At 35.9% G+C, this 23,246-nt stretch overlaps 1 protein-coding gene across 15 annotated transcripts in view; it reads right to left on the bottom strand.

Moving 5' to 3' along the window:
- Positions 1-23,246, bottom strand: part of RALYL (RALY RNA binding protein like) — an 820,624-nt gene that overhangs the window by 656,552 nt on the left and 140,826 nt on the right. Inside the window, exon 1 of one of the 15 annotated variants that reach the window (XM_043977744.1) lies at positions 2,804-2,872. The exons of the other annotated variants lie outside the window; for them this stretch is intronic. The gene's annotated coding sequence lies outside the window, so the exon portion shown is untranslated. Of the gene's footprint in view, positions 1-2,803; positions 2,873-23,246 lie in introns of those variants that run through there. 15 annotated transcript variants of the gene reach the window in all.

Below are 23,246 nucleotides of genomic sequence, written 5' to 3'. Positions count from 1 at the left end.
ACTCAGAACAGAAAAGCTGTTCAGCCTGAAAAGTTTCAGCCTTTTTATCCTCTACTTAGATGAAAAGAATTAGCTTTGTTAAGGGAAACTAAAGTTGTTTAGAGTTGTAGCTAGGGAGTAGAGAGAAAATAATTTATCTCCTAGATTAAGAATGAACATCTTACTTAGAGTACTAAAAAGCCATTATAAGAGAAACAACTAAGAATGTTGGTTTAAAGAAGACTGTAAGAGAGTCATTATCTAAGATTATACTAAAAATTCTCTACAGTATAGCAGTGAGCTAGGAACATAAGTGCATATACTTTTGGCCAAGTTTATAAATCCTATTCTTCAATAATGCTTTCATAAATACTTATGAAGGTATAGCCCAAGCAGGATGATATTAACAAATTGCACTGAAAACAAGTTGTTATTTACCAGGGATCAGCTTTGTTATCTATAAAATTAAACATTTAGGGTAAATTATCTATAATATCCCTAGGAATAGGGATAAGGATACACATAGGTTAAGGACAGGGATATGGATAAGGATAAGGAAGGGATAGGGATAGGCATAGGAAAGGGATACGGATAAGAATATGGATATGGATTGGGATAGGGATAAGGGGTAGGGATAGAGATGGATAGGAATAGGGATGGTGATGGAACCCATGATTTCATTAATATAGACAATTCCCAGATAGGGAAAATCCTTCTACTAATGGATGTCAGAGCTCTCTCTGAAATGTATGGTCTTAAAGAGTTAGAATACTGAGAGGTTAAGTGACCTGCCTAAGATCACACCACCAGTATGTATCAGAGATGTGCTTCTTTTAAATCTAAATATTATGACCCCATCATTCTATAGATTGAGATAAAAATGACTTCATATTCTTTGATTTTTATTCCTTTTTAGCTAAAATGTTCAAACCACAGGCTACCAATACCAAGAGATAGTTCTTTCTCTTCCCTAGCTAGACTTTATTGAGTATGAGTGCTCAAATGAACTTACTGAGTTTGAACACCATCTAGTGACTAATATGAGCTAATGCTCACAAAGTGACATCAAGGGATCCTTTCACAACTATAAATGAGATAGTTACTACCCTCAAGAAGCTTACGACTTAGCAAAGGAAACATACACACATGCAAGAACATAGTGAAGTATAAGTATAATAAATTTACAAACTAAGAAGACTTGGAATTCAGAAGAGGGAATAAATAAATCCTTTCATAGGAAAGGCCTCATAAAGGACATGAGATTTTAAAGAATAAAGAGGATTTCAATGGATAAAGAGGATAAAGAAACATTCCACAAAAAGGAAATATTAACAAAGGTACAAAGAGAAGAAAGTAAAATTTAGGTTTGGAAACAGAAAGCAGTTTAGTTTAACCAGAGCTCAGAATGTATGTTGGAGGAGGGGGACGATTAGGGGAAAACACATCTTTGAATAAGTGAACAACTAAGTTACTTAGGTATTATGACTGAATTTATTCAGTAATTGTAGACTGCATGGATTATAAGCACATCAGAGTAGTCAAGAAGATCTTTCAATTGTTAGAGATCTGGGAAAAAGGTTCAAAATTAGGGTGTTAACAAGAGAATGAAAAAGGAAGGTAAGGATGGGAAAAATATGGTACAGATAATCAAAAATGATATATCCTTTAATATAATAAGGGTTTGGGCCACAGGGATAAAATAATGGTTGATTAGTATCATAAACAAAGTCCATGGGGGTATGGACTTCTGTCATTTATCTAGACATTGACAAAATTTCATATATTGGTTACTCAGTAAGTGTTCATTAAATTTAACTGAATTTGATAAAAATTACTTCTGGAAATAAATATATGTCTGTAAAATGAGGGGGTGGGACTAAATGACATAAGATCTCTTACAATTCTAAGTCTGCAGGAGCAGCTAGGTGGTGCAGTAGATAAAACACTGGCTCTGGATTCAGAAGGATGTGAGTTCAAATCCCACATCACACACTTGAGACTTACTAGCTATATGACCCTGGGCAAGTCACTTAACCCTCATTGCCCCACAAAAAGCAAACAAACAAACAAACAAAACAAACAAAAACAATTCTAAGTCTGCAGTGCTAAATGATCTTATGATCCCAAATTTCATCTTATATTAAATTCTGATTGAAAGCACAGTGTTTCACAATGACTGTATCATGACACTGGTGAATTCTGCAGACCATATACATAAACAGTGTGTTGTGAACAAAGAGACTTACTAGCTGTATGACCCTGGGCAAGTCACTTAACTCTCACTGCCCCACAAAAAACAAACAAACAAACAAAACAAACAAAAACAATTATGTCTGCAGTGCTGAATGATCTTATGATCCCAAGTTTCATCTTAAATTAAATTCTGATTGAAAGCACAGTGTTTCACAATGACTTATATCATGACACTGGTGAATTATGAGGACCATATACATAAACCATATGTTGTGAACAAAGGCACCATTTAACCTGGAATATTCTAAAAACAGGGAAGCAGCTAGGTGGTACAGTGGATAAAACACTTTGCCTGGAGTCAGGTAGATTTGAATTCAATTCTAGCCTCAGACACTTACAATCTGTGTTACCCTGCACAGGCCACTTAATCCCTGTTTACCTCAGTTCTTTATCTATGAAATGTAGACACGCTGGAGAGGGAAATGGCAAACCACTCTAATATCTTTGCCAAGAAAACCCCATGGACTAGTCCATGAGCTCACAAAGAATAAAATACAGTTGAACAACTGAACAATTAAAAAAAAAAACAAAATAAAGCACACTAATCAGTGGCCAGTGTTATGATGCCCACCTCTTTAATAGGCTTCTGTCAAGGCCCTTCCAGTCAGATTCAGAGGACTCAAGAAAATTCAGTAAGCAAGAGTTATTTGGGTAGTTTTGGTACCTGTAGAAAGAAAAGGCAGATAGGTACTTTACTGGAGCCAAGTTTTCATTTCTCTCATTTCCTTCAAGCCATTATAAATGAAATGATGATTTTCAGCAATTTAGACAGATTATATAATAACAGAGATCTGGACTTCCAGACAAAAAAATCTAGTGGAATTTTACTGACTAAATTAAATCTGAGCACAATCAATAACTTAAAGAAGTCATCAAAGACTTCATTAATAGCTCACCAACATGCGATATCTGCATCAGTGTAACCCTGCCCAAGTAGTCCATACATTGTAAGGTAGGATGGTGAACCAATTTATGTTTTATCAATTATTTTTAACTAAAGGAATGGTCAGTGTGCCTATGGCACTGTGCTTGCTATTGAAAAACAGTGAGGAAGACAGAAAATACCAGCCATAAGTGACAATAAAGAAATGCCCTTTTGCCTTTCTTTTTTAAAATAATTTTTTTTGTTTTATTTATTTATTTATTGCCTTCTTTTTTTTTGTCTACTTTCTTTTCATGTATCTCACTCCTTCTTGTATTTCACTTAGTTAATAAACATTTATTAGGTGCCACCTAAGTGTCAGGCACTGTGCTCCAAAAAGAATCAAAAACAGAATCCTTGCCCTTAAGGATCTAGCAATCTAATGAGGGATACACAAGGAAGGAGATATGCCCAAACAAGTCATATATAGGATAATTGCGGGGGGGGGGGGGGGAGGGAGAGAAGCCTGTAGAATTAAAGAGGGTTTCGGAAAGACTTCTTAGGATGGGTAGGATTTTAGTTGGGACTGAAAGAAATCCAAGGGTTTCAGTAGTTAAGACAGAAGAAGGAGAGAGTTCCAGGCTTGGGGGACACCCAGAGGACATGTCCAGAACTAAGAGATGAAATATCTTGTAAGTGAAACAGACAAGGGGTCAGTGTCTTTGGATCAAAAAGAATGTGTTAGGGAGTACAGAGTAAGAAGACTGGAAAAGTAGGAGGGGGGTAGGTTTCGAAGGGCGTTGAATGCTAGGGGATTTTATATTTGACCCTAGAAACAATTGGAAACCAGTGGATTATTGAGTACAGAGTGACATGGTCTGACCTGCACTTTAGGAAAATCACATTGCTGGCTGAGTGGAAGATGAATTGGAGTGGAAAGAAAGGAAGGAGACTATTACAGTAATCCAGGTGTGAGGTGCTGAGGGCCTGTACTAGAGTGGTAGCAGTATCAGAGGAGAAAAAGGAGTGTATATAAGTGATGTTTCAGAGGCGAAACTGACAGGTCTTGGCAACAGATTGGATCTGGAGGATGAGAGATAGTGAACAATCCAGGCTAACTCCTAGGCTGTGAGTTTGAGGAAATGGTAGGATGGTGTTGTCCTCTACAATAAGATTAGGGGGAGAGTTTAAGAGGGAAAGATACTTAGTTCTGTTTTGGTCATGATCTGCCCCAGATAATTGTGTCAATGTACCACCAGCAGCAACCTCTACCCTGCCCACATACACACATGAGAACCTTGAGAATAGGACCTATATACTACTGTTTAGGGTGTAGTCTATCGTATTCATATCCACATTTTTGTTTTCTTAATGCACATTATAGACACTGTTATTTATTCATAGAGACTGAGGGATCCAAAATTCAACGTTCTATAGTAGATTAAGAGTTGAAATGGAGCCTAAAGGTTAATCTCTTCTTGAAGCACAAGCCCCTTCTATGATGATAACTCAAGAAAGGGTCACCTAGATTCTGCTCTATCATCTCTAGGGAGCACATTACCCCATGAGCCCATCTATTCTGAAATTTTTTATTTGTATGATACTTTTATCTAGTGAGATCAGTGATATTCTTTGAAGATCAGAAAGCTGGAGGAATGTTTCTTTTCTCTCCAGTGTTCCCTCCCCCCCCCGGGAGAGGGGAGAAAAAGAAATGTTCTTTGAAAAAATGGGGGGGGGGAATCATTCGAGGTAAAAACAAAGAGGAAGAAGAATTTAAAGTGATAGAAAGGAATCCAAACATCAAGAAGTTATAGAGAGTAAGACTGTGACAAAGAGAGACATGCAGGGCAGCAGATGAAAAGTTCTGGATTTTTATTCAAGGAACCAGAGTTCGAATCCTAGCTCTCACATTTAACTACCTATGCGATCTTAAGCAAATTATTTAACTTCTTTGCTCCTTATTTTCCTCAACTATAAAATAAATAAGTAGGTTTGACCAAATGACTTCTAAAGTATCTTTTAATGTCTAAGTTTATGATATACATAGATGGAAATTTTAGAATTACATATTGCCTAATAGCATATTCCTGTAGAGGGTGGGTCTGGGCCTTTTGAAGAAGCAGCAATTTCTTATGCCCCAGAAATGTGACTAAGGATCCATGGGTGCTAAGAAGCGAGAGGTCATTTAGTACAGCTGAGAGAAAGAAGAGATGAGTTATGGAGACTAGTGACTCCATATGGAAATATACTAAGACTGCCATATGTTAATCAGACATGAGAGGAAAATGGTGTCTTCCTGGAACATATTACTAAAACTTAATGGTGATTTTATACAGCCTCATCAAACCTAAGACCAATATCACATCCGATAATTTTTCATCGAGACAAGTGATACCGTGAGAAGGAACATATAACAACTATCTAGGAATTATACAGAATAAGAAACTGATGATCAAAGGAGAACAGGTAGTGCTTCCATTACTTCTAACCTCTGAAGTAAGCAACTTTAGAAAAGAACTGAAGATAAGGAAAGTGCGCAGCTGATGTACCAGCCCTGGTTCCAGGCTAACCGCCTCACAGGCTCCATGCCTGTCTCATGGGTCACTCACTGAGCACCCTGCCTCATCTCGTCCTCCATTTTTAGTCCAGGGCATTCCTAGGACCCTCCTATCCTAGCCACCAACCTCTTACCCTCTACCTTCACTAAAGAGCTTTCGGGAGTGATTTTAAAATAATCTCATGGATTAGATTCATACTCTAGGATTTATTTGGTTGGCTCTCCTCACCCTGCCATCTCCTGTCTCCTGACTAATGTCCTGGAGCCACACCTCTGCCTGTTCCTGCTTCCCATGAGTCTGAAATCCTGGGCATTCACAAGATACATTACCACTTGCCACAAAGATTGAAACTGAAGGGAGTGACCACAAACAGCCTAATCCCTTGCCTCCCCCACTGGAACTCTCTACAACCATTGATATTCTGCAGGAACTCAATTCTCTTGGGTTAACATACTCCTACCTCCATGTACTTTCCCCATCCCAGTGATTCTGAGCCACAGACCGATGACATAAACAACCAGTTTCCCTCTCCAACTGCCCCATCCCTAACTCTCATCCCTCTCAAAGCTATCCTCCAACTTGATTATGCCACTGTGGTTCTCCCCACCACACTGTGCCTTCTGGAATGACAACACTAAAATTAATATGCCTATTTTCATCTTAAAACCTTTCATTTCTCATTCCTTCCTTCTGCCATTCACTGGGACCTGGATCCCTTCTAAGAATGCTGCATTGTCATCTACCCTTTCCAGATAGGGATGCACTTTTTCTCATACACTCATTGGTCACAAGTGTGGGAGAAGAGTAAGAATATGACCTCTTTCCCAATTCCATTATGAGATGTTTTAATATCATCACTGAGCAATTTCTGCTTTAACAAAAGATTAAAACTATCCAAATATGGTACTCTTTGCAGATTCTGTTGGTAATTATTTATCCATCCTCCCCACCCCAGGTCATTCCCTTCATCTTGCTCCTATCATCCTCATCTTCTCTGTATCAAAAATTTGGAATCTTCCCTGGAATGCAAGGCTTTAATGAGCAAGGTTTCACATTCAGTCCTCAATCCCACATTTTGGCCATCGCCATGTTACACCTCTTCCCTTTTTTCAAGTTCTCCTTTACCTGTTGCTTTCACAATGAAAATCAAAGTTCCTTTTAGGGCAGGATTATTTTATTAGCTTGTATTCATATTCCCAGTCCCTAGCACAGTGACTGATATGTAATATGTACTTAACAAATGCTTGATCTACCAATTGCTATATCTACCTGCCTATCTATCTATCATCTTCTACAATGAGTTTAGTGTCTAGCCCACAGTCTCCACTCTAAATCCTACTCTCATACTAGAGGATTTGAGAATGCATTCTTTCAATTACCCTAAATTCACAATGTCTAAATATATTTCATTATCATGACCTACTCCTGAGTACAGAGGAGGTCACACCCTTGTGATCTATCTCAGTTACACACAGTTGGTTACATCCTTGATCCTTCAATTACCCACAAGTGTTCCATTTCCATGGTCCTTTATTTCACCACAATACCTTGTCATTCCATCTTTCCCTGTTTCTTCCCTTATTTCTAACTCTATTCTGTTTCTTTATCATATCTCTAATACCTTCACCTCTCAATTCTTTTCCAGGCCAACACCCTCACATTCTCTACATTCTCCCCTCTCTCTTATTGGCATCTATTGGCAGATCAATTAAATTTTACACCACCATTCTTTTTTTTTTTTTTTTAGTGAGGCAATTGGGGTTAAGTGACTTGCCCAGGGTCACACAGCTAGTAAGTGTTAAGTGTCAGAGGCCAGATTTGAACTCAGGTACTCCTGACTCCAGGGCCGGTATTCTATCCAGTGCACCACCTAGCTGCCCCTACACCACCATTCTTAATCTTTTTTGTGTGTGTCATGACACCTTTGGCAGCTTGGTAAAGCCTTTCTCAGAATAACGTTTTTTAAATGCATAAAGTAAAATATATAAAATTACAAAAAGAAACCAATTATATAGCAATATAGTAAAATATTAAAAATTATATTCACAGACCCCTATGTCAAGAACTTCTGCTCTATGCTACCTTCTACACTCAAATCACTTGACCTTTAGTCATATCACCAACTATGCTTTGCCAAACCCCAACCTTGGAATACTCCCATGATCCTCCTTCATTTTCATTGATATACTTGTCAATGGACCTGGGGGTGGGAAATTGGGGAGGTGAGGGACACATATAACACCATATAGATGAGCTCTACAACAAATTTATGCTTCTAATCTCAACTGGGCTCTCACTGCATCCTGGGAAGTGGTTTTATACTTCCCTAATCAATTTGATATCTTACTTCCATGGCAGTTATTCCAAACATTTCTTCCCTCCTCAAGCCTACCACAGGGTACTCCCTCCCTCTTATCTGAGGATCATAACTCATATTTAATTGAAAAAAATTAAGGCCATTCAATGAAGTCTCCTCTTTCTCTCCTATTCCTCATCTCATGTCACTCAAAAACTTTCTTCCAGTAGCTTCTCCTTCAATCCTATCTCCCATGAAGAGGCAGCCCTTCTCATTTACAAGACAAATCATTTTACACATAATCTTAATCCTATCCAACAACTTTCTTTCCACTATCATTCACAATATCTCTGTTTTAATCTCTTCCTATGAAATAGCTCCTTACCTACTGATTATATAAACACACCTAAGTCTCCCTCATCCTTAGAAACACTTCCTTGATCCAACCATCTTTGCTAGTTATAACTTTACATGTCTTCTTTCCTCCCAGCTAACCTCAAGAAAGCAAACTTCACTATATGATTCTAATTCACTTTTAGACCCTCGGCAATCTGGCTTCCAACCTCTTTCCAATTGAAACTACTTTCTCCAAAGGTATCAGTAATCCAGTTATTAGAAAATTTAATGGCTTTTCTCAAACATCATCTTTATCTCTTCATCCAAGTCATACCCACTAATCATGGGTATCCCCAATGCTGTCTCCTGAGCATTCTCTTCTTTCCGTTCTATACTATATCATTTGGTGATATCATAGGCTTCAGTTCATTCTTATTTCCAGGCATGTTATTCCCAGTCTTTAGCTTTTTCTTAACTTCCACAATCATATCACCTACTGCTTTTGGACATCTCTAAGTGAATGTCTCATTGGCATTTTAAACTCAACATGTCCAATAAATAACTCATCTCTCCCACCAAATCCTTCCTTTTCCCCAGTTTTCCTATTAATGTCAAGAGGAACACCATCCTTCCCAATCACCTAGGCTTGCAACCTTCTTGCCATCCTTGGATCCTTACCAGCATTCACCCCACATGTCAAATCTATTAATCAAATCTGATCATTTCTACAACACCCACATTTATGTTCTCTCCACTAATACAATTTTCACCTTAGTTCAGATACTCATTTCTTTTTTGTGGGGGCTAGTAAAGAGTTAAAAATTAACTAGTTTTAGTTAATTTTTAAAATAGTATTTTCCATCCTTTGTACATAAGTTGTTTTCACAGGAACAAAAAGAAAAGGTTTTCCGTTTTGCAATATCATGCAAAATTAAGTATTAACAAATGTATAGTGGATAAAGCATCAGCCTTGGATGCAGGAGGACCTGAATTCAAATCCGGCCTCAGACACTTGACACTTACTAGCTGTGTGACCCTGGGCAAGTCACTTAACCCCCATTGCCCTGCAAAAAAAAAAGTAACAAAAACAAATGTATACAATTTTAAGTCTCAAGAAAAAGCATAGGACTAAAGATAGAGGGTTTTACTATTAAACTGCACTGGAGTTTTTCAATTTGTGGGACATTGTACTAATATGTGTGTTTATTTCTGTATGCTGTGTATCCACTATGTTTTATTAATCAGCTGCTCTGTATTAAATAGTCTTGAAGATAATTGCTTTGTGCTACACTTTGTTATTATTGTTAGTTATTTTTTGTTGTTATTGTTACTGCTGCTGCTACTGCTACTTCTACTAGCTAGTTTTCACAAACATTTTACAAATATTATTTAATGTTATTCTCACAATAGCCCTGGAATATAGATTTGATAGTATGTGAAGCCCCCTCCTTTTTTACCCCTTTTTTGTTATTTCCCTTGAGATAGTTGCCCTTTTTTTCATAAACATGAATTATTTCTTTCAAGCTTAATAATATTTTTTGAGAATTTGATTTGTAAGGCATTAAATCAAATCTTATCATTTTTATTATATTAGTACAGTCCAACCATAAACAATCTCTCTCAAATTTCTTTGGTTTATGTTTCCATAAAAGGTATATTGCATTTTAATTCATGTAGTTCCTATATGTGCCTTGGTTTGTTGACTCCCAGATATTTCATATATTCTTTAGTTATTATGAATGGAATTTCTCTTTTTCTTTATTCCTACTGAGTTTTGTTCTTACCATGCAGAAAGGGTGATTATTTGTGTTAGTACTTTATATCCTGTAACTATGCCGAACTTATAGATTTAATTAATTTTAGTTGAATCTCTAAGGTTCTCTAATTAGAACATCATATCATGTACAAAAATGCTAATTTTCTTTTCTCATTGCATATGCTTACTCCCTCAATTTATTTTTATTGTCTAATTGCTATAGCTTGCATTTCTAACACTGTATCAATTAATAATGCTGATAAGAGACATTTTTGCTTTACTTTTTTTTTTTTTTTTGGTGAGGCAATTAGGGTTAAGTGACTTGCCCAGGGTCACACAGCTACTAAGTGTTAAGTGTCTGAGGCCAAATTTGAACTCAGGTACTCCTGAATCCAGGGCCGGTGCTCTTATCCACTGTGCCACCTAGCTGCCCCCTTTACTTTTAATATTATTGGGAAAATCTATATTTCTTTCTCAATTATATATAACACTGACTCAATTTTAGAGAGATACTATTTGTCATTAAGGAAAGATATATTTACTCCTATGCTTTTTAGTATTTTTTAACAAAAATGGGTGTTGTATTTGCCAAAAAATTTTTGGATCAATATCTATAATCATAAAATTTTAACATTTTTTATTAATTGAGTTTTGTATTCAGTTTTACTAATATCAAATCAACTTTCATTCCTGATATAAATCCTACCTGGTCATAATGAATATTTTTTAATATTTGATATAGCCTTTTTGCTATTATTGTAGTAATGTCATTATTTACTAGAGAAAATCTCTACCATTATTTCTTTCATTTGTCCCTAGTTTAGATGTCATGACAATGTCTGTATCATAGAAATTATCTTACATGATTCCCTTATTTTCCTATTTTTCAGGTAGGCTATGTTACACTAAAATGAATTGTTCTTTGAATGTTTGATAGAAGTCACTTTTAATTCCATCAAGTTTCTATTCCCCTCATTGGGAGTTCATTTATTAAACATTCAATTTCTTTTTCTGAAGTTGTTATTTAAAGTCTCTATGTCTTCTTCTGTTAATCTAGGTATTTTATGTTTTTGTAAATATTCAATGTCATTTAAATTGTCAGTCTTATTGGCATATAACTGAGAAAAAGATGTTTTGATACTTTCCTGTATTTCTTTTTCAAATGTGATTTCTCATTCTTCATTCATTATACTGGTTATTTGGTTTTTCTCTTTTAAAAAAGTAAGACGGGGGGCAGCTAGGTGGCGCAGTGGATAGAGCACCAGCCCTGGATTCAGGAGTACCTGAGTTCAAATGCGCCCTCAGACACTTGACACTTACTAGCTGTGTGACCCTGGACAAGTCACTTAACCCCTATTGTGCCACACACACACAAAAAGACAAACGGCTGTTTTTATTTTTGAAAAAATTCCCTACTTTTATATATCAATATATATTTTGCTTTCCTTTCACTATTTTTATCTGCTTTTATCATTTTTAGATTGTTTTTCTTTTATTTTTTTATTGCTTTTCTTGTTTAATGACATGCTTGTTTCATTGTTCCATTTTTTCTTTTGGATAATTGTAGTCTTTTAAGATATAAATTTTACCATAAGGATTGCTTTGACTGCATCCCAAAATTTTTGATATGTTGCTCTTTTATTGCTTGAGGATTTTTAAAAATGAAATTTCAAATTGTTTTCACAATTTCCTCTTTGACTCAACAATTCTTTGTTGTTGTTCAGTCCTTCAGTTGTGTTTGACTCTATGTGACCTCATGGACATTCTCCATTGGGCTTTCTTAGCAAAGGCATTAGAGTGGCTTGACATTTCCTTCTCCAGTGTGTTCCCATTTTACAGATGAGGAATTGAGGCAAATAAGGGTGAAGTGACTTGTTTGAGGTAGCATTTAAACTCACGTCTTCCTGACTTCAGGCCTGGCACTCTATCCAATGTGCCACCAATTTTTAGGATTAAGTTATTTAGACTCCAGTCAATTTTAATATTTTCTTCAAATGGCCTTATTTATTTAATTGTATTAAATTGTCATCAGCAAAACATGAGTTTAATATTTATACTTTTCTCAATTTGTTTGTGAAAGTTTTGTGCTATGAACTAAGATATTTTTTAAACCCATGGGGAAAAGATAGAAATGAGAGAAGGTAAGACAAGATGAATATAAAAATAATGAAACTGCATTATAAATGTGTGATACATGCTAACCTGTAAACAAGTCCTGCCACTCTCCCTGCCAATTCTAATTTTCTATTGCCCAATCCCTTACACCCATCCTTTTGATGAGCCATATCTTTGATCATGCCAGCATTCAAAATTTTTCCACTTCCATAAAGGGACTTTAATCCTTTTATCTGATCATAAGCTTTTACAGTTTCATCTTTTCCTTTGCCTTACAACCTGTCATTCTCACCATGACTTCCATTCCCTGTTCCTCAGTTCTTTCATAGGCTATCACTTCATTACTAACTACACTCTCCTTCCTTTCCTATCTGGACTCCTTGGTGAACTATTTCATTTCTATACTATCTTCTATCCTTGAGACCCTTCCTCCCATCCTATAGCCAATGATGCATTGCCAGGTGCCACCATCTGCTGACTTCATTCATTTTCAAATGCTGCTGAAAAAGCAAGGAGAAAAAAAACACACAATAGAACTATGCTGTATACATCCACTATACTTTGACTTTATATAACTTTCACTAAAGTAAGGCAATCCTTTTATAGCTCCCTAAATGATGTACTATCCCACTCACTAGAGTGGCTGTTCCAAAACTTTTCATCTCTTCATCTCTACCCTTTTACCCAAGAAATTTTCATCATAATTTGGTGATAAAAATTGAGGCCACTTGCATTATTCCCCCCCCCCCCCCGCTTTACCTCACATTACTCGGGTGCTGTTCCTTATTATCTCCTCCTTTACTCCAATCTTTCATGAAAAAGTGGCTCTTCTCTTTGTCAAGGCTAATACCTCTACATGCACAAGAAATACCATTCTATCTTGTCTTCTATAGCATATTGTCTCCCTCTATCATCCTCTCTCTCTAATCTTCAATCTCTCCCTGCCTATTGGCTAATTCCCTTATGCTAGGAAACAAGGCCATGCCTTCCTCAAACTCAAAAAACTCTCATTTTCCATCCATCCCCTATCATCTTACATATTGCCTACCCATTGAGGGGAAGCAATTTATGAAAGACATCTACAATCAGTGCCTCTACTTTTTCAGCTTTCTGTCCTGAACTCTCTGTGTTCTGGGTTCTGAGCTCATTATTGAAATGAAATGGCTTTCTCCAAAATGACTACCTCATTCTTGGAGAATTTCAATAGCACTCAGGTTGGTCTCTGTACATTGAATCTCCCTCTATTCCAGTCTCTTCTCCATTCAGCTGCCAAAATGATCTTCCTAGTGTTCAAGTGTGACCATATCACAAAGAGAGATATAAAAATATGGGCACACAACACCAACTAAACTCCAGTGGCTCACTCTACCTTGAGGATTCAATATTAAATCACCTAATTGATTTTTAGAACCCTTCAGACATGGCCCCTTCCTATTTTTCAATCTTACACTTTAATTTCCTCCATGAATTCAACAAAACTGGAAAACTGGGCTCTCTGCTGTCCTTCCAACATAAGACTCCATCCATTATTGATGGCTGTCCCCCATGCTTGACTACTCTCCTTCTGCTTCTCTGCCTTGTAAATTTATGGGTTTCCTTCAAGTCTCAAATAAAATTTTGTCTTCTCTAAAAAAGCCTTTCCTAAGCCCTTTCAATACCAGTTCTTTTCCTCTGAGATTCCCTCAAAATTATCATTATTTTATTATGTATATAGTTGTTTACATGTTGTCTTGACCATTAGAATGTAAGGTCCTTTAAGTGCCTTTCTTTTTGTCCCCAGAACTTATTATAGAGCTTGGCACACAAGTACTTAAGGAGCGCTTGCTGATTTGACTTGACTTGAAATCCTAGCGCAGACATCAAGTAGAATGATACCTAGGGCAACTCACTTAAGCCTTCATGCATAAAACCACAATAGTAATACTTCCACAACCTACTTCCTATGCTAATTTTGAAGAAATAACTGAACAAAACTTCAAGCATTATATAAATATGAATTATGGTGGTGATTATTTTAGCTCTTTCTCCATTCCTTTGACCAACACAGTAAAACAGTACCCAAATACTGATCAAAGACTGTGTTCTAATCCATCTATAAGAGCACCATAAAATTAAAAGGTGTTGAAAAATTCTGTTGTGACAAAAATTTTACCAGTTGGGAAATGCCACAATAGCAATGTTTCTATATACTTTTTCTTCTAACTATGTAAATGAAGAATAGAAATATTGATTTAAAGCTTCCTACTAATCTTCATTTACATTTATTTATTTATTTATAAGCTTCTTATTGTGAAGAAATTATCATAATAACGGTTTACAATTTTAAAGAAATAAAACCAAATTATATTTTTCTGTGGTCAATTATACAGGGGAAATGGGGTCAGGAAAGGTATTTCAAAAAAACAGTATATATGCATATATACTAGGGGATGTTTTTATATATATATATATATATATATATATATATATATATATATATATATATATATATATATGTGTGTGTGTGTGTGTGTGTGTGTGTGTGTGTGTGCAATACATACATATATACACATATATGTGTATAAATATGAATTATAAGATACAAACACACACATTGTTGTAGTTCATTCAGTCCTGACTTTTTGTGATGCCATGGACCATAGCATGCCTGTACTGTCCATAGGGTTTTCTTGACAAAGATAATGGAGTTGTTTGCCATTTCCTTCTCCAGTGGATTAAGGCAAACAGGTTAAGTGAGGAGCCCAGGGTCAAATAGCTGGTAAGTGGCTAAGGCCAGATTTTAACTCTGGTCTTCCTGACTTCAAGCCCAATGCTTTAGCTACTGAACTACCTAGCTGCTTTTATACACATACATGTATGTATATAAAGCAAAGGATGTTTCATAAATATATATATACATATGATAGGAGATGTTTATCTATCTGATGTAGGAGGCAAAAAAAGGGTTAATAGAAAAACCCACGCTCTAATATAGATATTAGCTCTAAAAGGTAGTTAGATCCCAGTTAATGGATAATTTATGTTAGGTTCTCATACCCACAGTGATCAGCATCCATAACGGACCAAAATGGGTGAGGTCAAAATAACAATAAAGGAAAAAGACAACCTACAGAAATTCTAATGAAAAATGATTATATTTTGAAACTAGCCATGGGAATCAGAAAGAGACATGCAGAAAAGACCAAATTTGTCCCCAGATTCAACTTATGATGTGTAAACCCCCAAAACACACCTCTACTGAAAAAGGTACCCGCCTCAGGGGTTGGCTTGGGACTCCAGGAACTCCAAATTAGGATAAGCCCTCCCTTGTAACACCCCTAGGTGGAGAATATTATAATGAGAAGGACAGGCCCTCCCCTGTACCTCCCCAAGGTGGAGATTATTATAACCGTCTTTCCTTTCCTTATTTGAGAGATACCTTTCCAATATTCTGGTTCTCTCCCCGTGGTCACCCACAGTATTGCAATAAAACTTGGGAAACTGAGTCACTGAGTCTTGTAATTCTTTTGGGATGACTCACGATCAATCTGACCAGAAATTCAGCCCACATCATATCTATCCACATATATCAAACAGTGGTGTTTACATATATATATATATATGTATGTATGTGTGTGTTTTTATACATGTACATATATATGTATGTGTGTACACCAAAATGGAATTGTTATATACGTGTATGTATGTAAGTATATGTGTATATATATATATGTATATGTTTGTAATACACACATATATAACAAGAGATGGTATATTATATATAGCTATAAAGGGGGGGTTGCCACCCTAGATTATTTCTTTACCACTCCTATTTTCTTCAGTTTACAAACACATAGGTAGGGTGTATAGATATAGGCATGGATAGAGATATAGATTGACAGAAATATACATAATACATCTGTAAGTTTTAAAATAAATTTATTTAATCTCATCCTGCATATAACATATATTTATATTATAGAAAAATAACCTTAAAATAAATAACATAAATTGTAAAACAGAATTTTGAAGAGTTCTTAATCCCCAGTGAACTCCTATTGTCTATGGTTTAGGAATAGATAACTCAGAACACTGTGTGATAATATATACTCTTATGATAACAGGTAAAAAACCTAGGCAGAACAGAGACAGTCTGAACCTGACATTGACTTCTCTGACTTTGATGGATTGATGTTCCTTACTAGACAAATGAATATAATCACAGAAGTTTAGAATTTCAATGATATGAAACATTCTGCTTTTCTATGGGAAGAAAAAAAAGGAGTATCTCTATTATATGCAATATAAATGTGTGGCTATTATTTAGTTGGTTAGAAGTACAGACAATATTTAAGGCATTCAATATAATGACAGAGCTATGTGTATCTTTTCTTCTTACAAAGAGAACACAGAATAAAAAACACATATTTAAAGTCAAGGTTTTGTCACTCATTTTTGTGAACTAGTATCTTTTGTAAGGTTCTCCTTTGTTCTTAAAACTGCTCAAAGGAGACATTTTCCTTGAGAGTTCAACCACAATCCATTCAAACATCTTTGCCTGATGCCATGATAAAAAGTAAGCTTCTTATCCAACAACAACAACAACAAAAAAAAAAAACCAAACAAACAAAAAACTAAGGTTTTTCTGTGTACCATTAACTTTAAAACAACTAACAAAAGTTTAATGCTTAGCACTTATCAAGGCCTCCCAAAGGACTGTCTTCTAGTTAAGATTAAAGGAGAGAAAAGTTAAAAAAAAAAAAAAGGAGTCAGTAACAATCATTATTAAGCATGTTTTGGTTAGCATTTTCAACTAAATCTAAAGAAGAGCTTAATGAAGGCCTTCCTCTGCCATATTATATCAGACAGTGAAAGACGAGAGTACCTATTCTATGTTCTTCTCAGGGGCATAGGTTGTATTCTCAAGCTGTTGCTATAATAATGTGCACATGGAAGTTTTTATTCTGCCAAATGGCTATATCAAAATTGCATTCAAATTAAGGACAAATATCCTGTGGTTCCCAGAGTCTATTTTGATGCATTATAAATTCTTGGTAACATCAAAAATTTGATTTGTACTTTAACATCTATATTTACCATGAACATAGAATAACATAATAGAATATTGAAAAATGGTTTCCAGTAGCCTTGGTCCAGCATTAATAGTACAAATAGCACAAAGAATTTCAAGGCTCTTATCTAGTTCCACATGCATTTAAGCGGATACAAGCTGTAAGCTTTTCTGAGTAATGATGAATGAAGAATATTTTTGCTCTTCTTTGGATATACTTACTAAAGGGTGAAACAAATATTGCCTTCAAATTCACTTGTCACTGGGCATCGGTCACTAGAATAATGCCCATTACTATTTCACCACAAGATATCTGTTGCTTGATTTCTCTTCAGAAATGCTGTCTCATCAGTTGCACAGTGCTAGTCTCCACTTTCCACCAGACTCATGCATGCATCTGTTCTCTTCTCTCAACTCATAAAGCCATTAGCTTAGTTCATGCCCTCAACACTCGCCCTTGAACTATTTCAATAGCTTCTTAATTGCTCTCCTGGCTTCCAATCACTTGACTCTACTCCATCCTGCACACAGTCAATAAATTTATAATCTTAAAGCACAGATTAGGCCACATCAGTCCTCCCCTTGAGAAGTTCCCTATTGCCTTTAGGATAAAATACAAACTTCTTTGTTTGGTACTTAAAGGTTTTTTAAAATCTGGCTCCATCTACTTTGTTCAGATGTATTTCATATGTCTTTCACTCATACATACTACATTTCAGCCAATATAACCTATCTACTGTTTTCCACAGACCACAGTCCATTTGTCACTTCTATACCTATAATACTTCCCCTCCTCAATTCTTTCTTTTTGAATCCATATTTCCCTTATTAGCCCTAGTATTACCTCCTACAGGCTTTTCTTGAATCCTGTAGTAATGCTCCCCCTCGGCCAAAATTACATTGTATTTAATTTATTTTATCTTCACTTTTCTGTGTAAATGTTATAAGCACTCACTTAAATATAAACTTCTTTAGTTCAGGGACTATTTCATTTTTGTATTGGTATGTTTGATATCTAGCACACTGCCATCCACACAGAACCAACTTAATAAATGTTTCGTGAATGGGTGAAGGAATTAGGAAATATTCCTCAGTGAAGCAATCACTCTGGCACAAAAACCCACTCATAGTTAGGTTGGCTAATCTTACTTTCCATAGAAACATGACTAAGGAATGTCAAGAGCTTTATTTTTTGAATAAGAAGTTTACTTGTTATCATGGTGTACTAAATATACATTTTGAATGTTATTTAATATTTTTGTTGGTCTTTAAATGCCATATAAAATGTCTGGGACAAAATTGCCTCAGTTTACCCAAATAACTCAAGGAGACAACCAAGTCAAGCAAAGACAGATTTATTGCAATCTCATGAGAACGGGCGAACTCATGCCAGAGATGAAGTCCACAATAAGGGGCTCATACTTTGGGTTTTTATAGGGATATTTTTTGGGGGGGAGTCCCCTCGTGTGCAGGGTGAGCTCACAATCTAACATCCAATCCTGTTTCACCCAGAGTGCATGTTTAGCTCATGATCAAGGTATAGATACATGTTCCAAGAACAATGGAGAAAAGGGAGGGGGAAAAGGTCAAACCAAGGGAAGGGGGAACAGGGTGAAACTACAGGAAGGAGTGGTGAAACCACTCCTGACCACTACACCCAAGTAAGGAGGGGCAAGGGGGGAGAAGGGAGTGATGGTACCAGGAGCTGGTACCAGGGGAGTTAGGACTTAGGAATGTGAAAGGGGGGTAACATTTGGGTGTATCTGTACTAACAGGAGACATCTTCTACCGCTTGGTCATAGCAACAGCATAACTAACCTATAACAAGGACTGGGGCTTTGGAATGTATGCAAGGAGGGGAAAGAGGTACCAGGGTACATCAGGTTCAGCAAAGCAAAATACATGATTTCTATTACAAGCAATGAAACTAAACAGGAACAAATTGAACTGACTATAACAGGGACTGGCGGCTGGGTACTTTCCAGACCCCATCCTCAAAATCTGAACTGACTCAAGTCTACCTATCCCATACATTAAATAACATTCAATATATACATTTAGTAGTGTGAAAGTTAAATGGAATAATTCCCAAATTTTTTACTCTAATGATTTTGAAAATTGAAACTAAAATTCAAGGTGCTATGGGCCTAGCACCCCAGAAGTTTTCTGGGGTACATCAAAGAACCTTCTCCTTGAGAAACTAAACCAAAGGACAGACACACCTAAAGAGCTAAGTGGAACCTGATCAGGACTGAGCTAGCTCCAGGGACCACCACCCTTCATTCCAGTCTCCCCCACCCCTGGGGAGACAAGATTAGGTGTGGCTGCTGCCTTTGTGGCAGGAGGAGATAGATGGCTTGAGAGATCCTCAGCCACCCCTCACCCAACTTCCCCAGCCACCACCAGTGGAGGATGTTCCTCCCTCAATAAGGGAACTTTCTATAGTCAGATGATCTCCCCCATAAATCCTCTATAAAAGTATCTGCCTAGCTCCTGCTGGAGGAGATAGGTATCTCAGAGCCATGCCTCTGTGCTATGCCTTCTCCCCATGAGAAGATATCCAAGGATTTCTCTCTTGGTTTCCTTTCCCCAGCCCCTAAATAAACTATTAACTTACTCTATTGGATTTGTGTGCAAGAGGATGTAATTCTTCAAAGAGGAATTTCTAAGAACCCCAAACCCCTACCTCTACCCCAAAGTCCCCACCTATTTCCCCATAACAAAGGAATTTTAGTATAATGGATAAAGTGTTGGTATTGAAGGATAGAAGACATATAGTCAAGTCCTGACTCTGGTGCACTCTAGCTGTGTGACCATATAAGTACCCTAGTAGGTTAATACATCAGTAGCCCCAGGCAATTATTCTTTAAGATTTTAAGTAGGGAACACAGATAAAGGAAAGTTTTGGTAGTAGAAGTTCTATATACAGATGAAACCACAGATTTGGTCCAAAAAGATAAACAACTTTTAAAAAATCAATCAATAGATGAATTAATAAATAAATAAATGAAACCTACAATAATCAGGATTTTAACAAATAAAATGGATGCATTTAATTCCTTGTGTTTTGAAGGACATATACATTGAAGTGTGCCAGGTTATGTGCTACAAATTCAAATGTAATTGCCTATCTCTGTTGATCACTAGCTTTCTTATCTTATGCAACACACTTATTGTTTTGGCTTCACTTTCTTTACTTTAGTTCTCTCCCTGACTAAGATCCAGTGATTCTTCCTGATACACCTAGGGGATTAATAAATATTTATTGGTTCACTGATTCCAGTGCTGTACATATACTCACAACAGGTTTACCTGCCCCATACATTCCTTACAGAGTTGAATTTATTACATACCCTTTAATATATTATATTTTTTGCTCAATAAGAATGTGAATTTTCCTAAACTAAATCATATAATCAGACCTGATTGTCCAGTTGAGAAGTAATATGGCCAAAGTATTCAAATGGAATGTTAATTAGTGTACATGATTGACAATTATTCAGATGCATAGTTGTTTTAGAAATGCTGAATGGAAGTCTCCACTAACATTCAATTATATGTATGTTTCTATGTATTCTGTATTTCTAAAAAAGTGTAGACATTTAGTTGTTCTTTTAATAAGGAGTGTTTAAAAAAAAAGAGAGAATTGAATGAAAAGTTCTGAATATACAACATTCATCCTCTTGGAAATTTCTAATGATCACCTTTCCTGGAGAGGAATGAAACTACTGAATCAATGCATGCAGAATTAGAATTAAAATGAGAGCTCTGAGAAATAAAAATCTACTAGGCAAGCAAGTTTATTTAATTCTAGCATAAAGTTGATAAGGCAACAAAAACTTAATGAAAGTTTAAAAAAAGAAGAGGAAAGAAAATAATTGAATCACTAAAACTGTATTTATAATGATTAATTATAAGATATAAATTTAACTGATTAACTCATTTTTTTCTTACCATTTCTTTATCTAGCTATTGATAAAAACTCCAAAGTATTTTAATTTTTATTTAGAAAACATTTTCTAAATTTCAAAAACAACACTGAATTTAGTTGATGTCTAATAATTTCATTTGTCTCATTTTTCTCATGTCATGTAAACACATTTAGGGGGAAAAAAGTCCAAATAATGATTCTAACTGAGGCTTAGGATATAGGAAAGATTACTATAATGGTTCATCATCAAATTTTCTCCATCCCCTCCTTGAACATAAGTACATAAAATGAATTTAAATTGCAGCAGAAGGGTTTTAGGCTAGATTTGAAGAATTATTATACAGTCTGGGCTACTAAGAAAGGCTGTAGATGTTGCTTCTTGGGAAGTTTTTGAAAATTATAGTCATCTGAACTAGCCTGGCTATGGTCCAAACTCTATCCCAATGGTGACTAAGTAGCCCTTGTCAGCCATTTGGCAATGGCAAGTGTGTACAATTCAGAACCCTTCCAATTCTTTAATTCTATTGTTCTAAGTTAATGAAAATATCATCTATCCCCAGGGTCTCAAATAGTTTGGTAATCTCATGTATGTTCAATTCGGAAACCAAGGAACTGTAGCCACAATTTATAGCGTCCTTTTGTTGTATAATTAGTTGGAAACAGGAGCAACAGGAGTTACACTAAAATCCCTTTCTGAATAAATGAGAGTTTAAATACCAGTTATAATCAAAGCAACCCTAATTTTCATTTCAAAGATGAGTATTCAAAGAAATATGTATTTAAAATTATATTGTTAATTAAACAAGCTTGTCTTTCTAATAAAAGAGAACATCAGAATAAGGTCAATCATTCCCACAGGGTAAATATAGGAAGGTAGTTTTAAATAAAGCAATGTCTCCACACTTTACATTAGTGGTCCCTAATCAGTATAGAGGAAGCTAGTGTAAATATATACTTGAGTGTGCAAACTCATTACAATTGAGCTGTAGAAAATTTACTTAATTTTGACACAGTGCAGAACTCAACCTAAAGTTAAAATCCACTGAGGTGAAAGATCTTCACTCACTCAATTTTGTTTAAGGAGGAATGCATTTTAAACTACAAAAAAACTAAAGTAATTTTCTTTTCTAAAAACTGTCATGCTTAACACTGGTTCTCCTCTTGTATCCCATATCTGAAGGGTACAATAATGTAAACATTGGACATACAGAAAATAAAAGAAACCCTCCCCTTCACCTCATTTTTGAATTTCAGCTTCAGTTTCCTCATGTATAAAATGGGCATCATAATAACCCATAGAGTTATTGTGAGGATCAAATTAGATGATATAAGTAATCTGCTTCACAATCTTTAAAGCTTAATAGAAAAGTTCACTGTTACCATTACTGCTATCAGTAATAGTAGTAGTATCATTATTACTATTCTTATCAAGGCATATCTTAGAGCAGGTTTGTTATATCAAGAAAGCTGCCAATCACCCAATCAGAGGTCATTTATAGCTGCCGTGATCCAGACATAGTTCTAGGTACTATATGAAAGTACAATAGTCACTCTTCTCAGAGTTAAAATGGATTCAAGTAAGATAATGCATACAGGGGGCAGCTAGGTGGCACAGTGGATAGAGCACTGGACCTGGATTCAGGAGGACCTGAGTTCAAATCCGACCTTGGACACTTAACAATTACTAGCTGTGTGACCCTAGGCAAGTCACTTAACCCCAATTGCCTCACCAAAAAAAAAAAAAAAGATAATGCATACATATATGGATATGAGGAATATATACAAAAAATATACAGCATTTTGAGAAGAAGGCACCAATAGCTAATAAGTGGTCAGGAAAGGCTTCATGCATTAGATAGTATGTGAAATGAGTTTTTAAAGAAATTAGGAATGCTAAAAGGCAGCAGTGAGGAGGGAATGGCTTATCAACATGAGAGAAAGCCAGTGAGAAGGGAAGGATGCAGGGGACAGAGTGATGAGTGTGTAGAACAGCATAAAGACCAGTTTGCCTGATCACAGGATGAGTAAAGGGGAGTAAAGTATAATATGGCTAGAAAGGTAGGCTGGAGTCCCATTATAAGCAACTTTAAATGCCACAGTTTATGTTTGA

This window comes from Dromiciops gliroides, chromosome 1 (genome assembly GCF_019393635.1).
Source record: "Dromiciops gliroides isolate mDroGli1 chromosome 1, mDroGli1.pri, whole genome shotgun sequence".
NCBI lineage: Eukaryota > Metazoa > Chordata > Mammalia > Microbiotheria > Microbiotheriidae > Dromiciops > Dromiciops gliroides.
The sequence above is the reverse complement of the archived record's forward strand: the minus strand, read 5'-3'. Positions and strand labels throughout refer to the sequence as shown.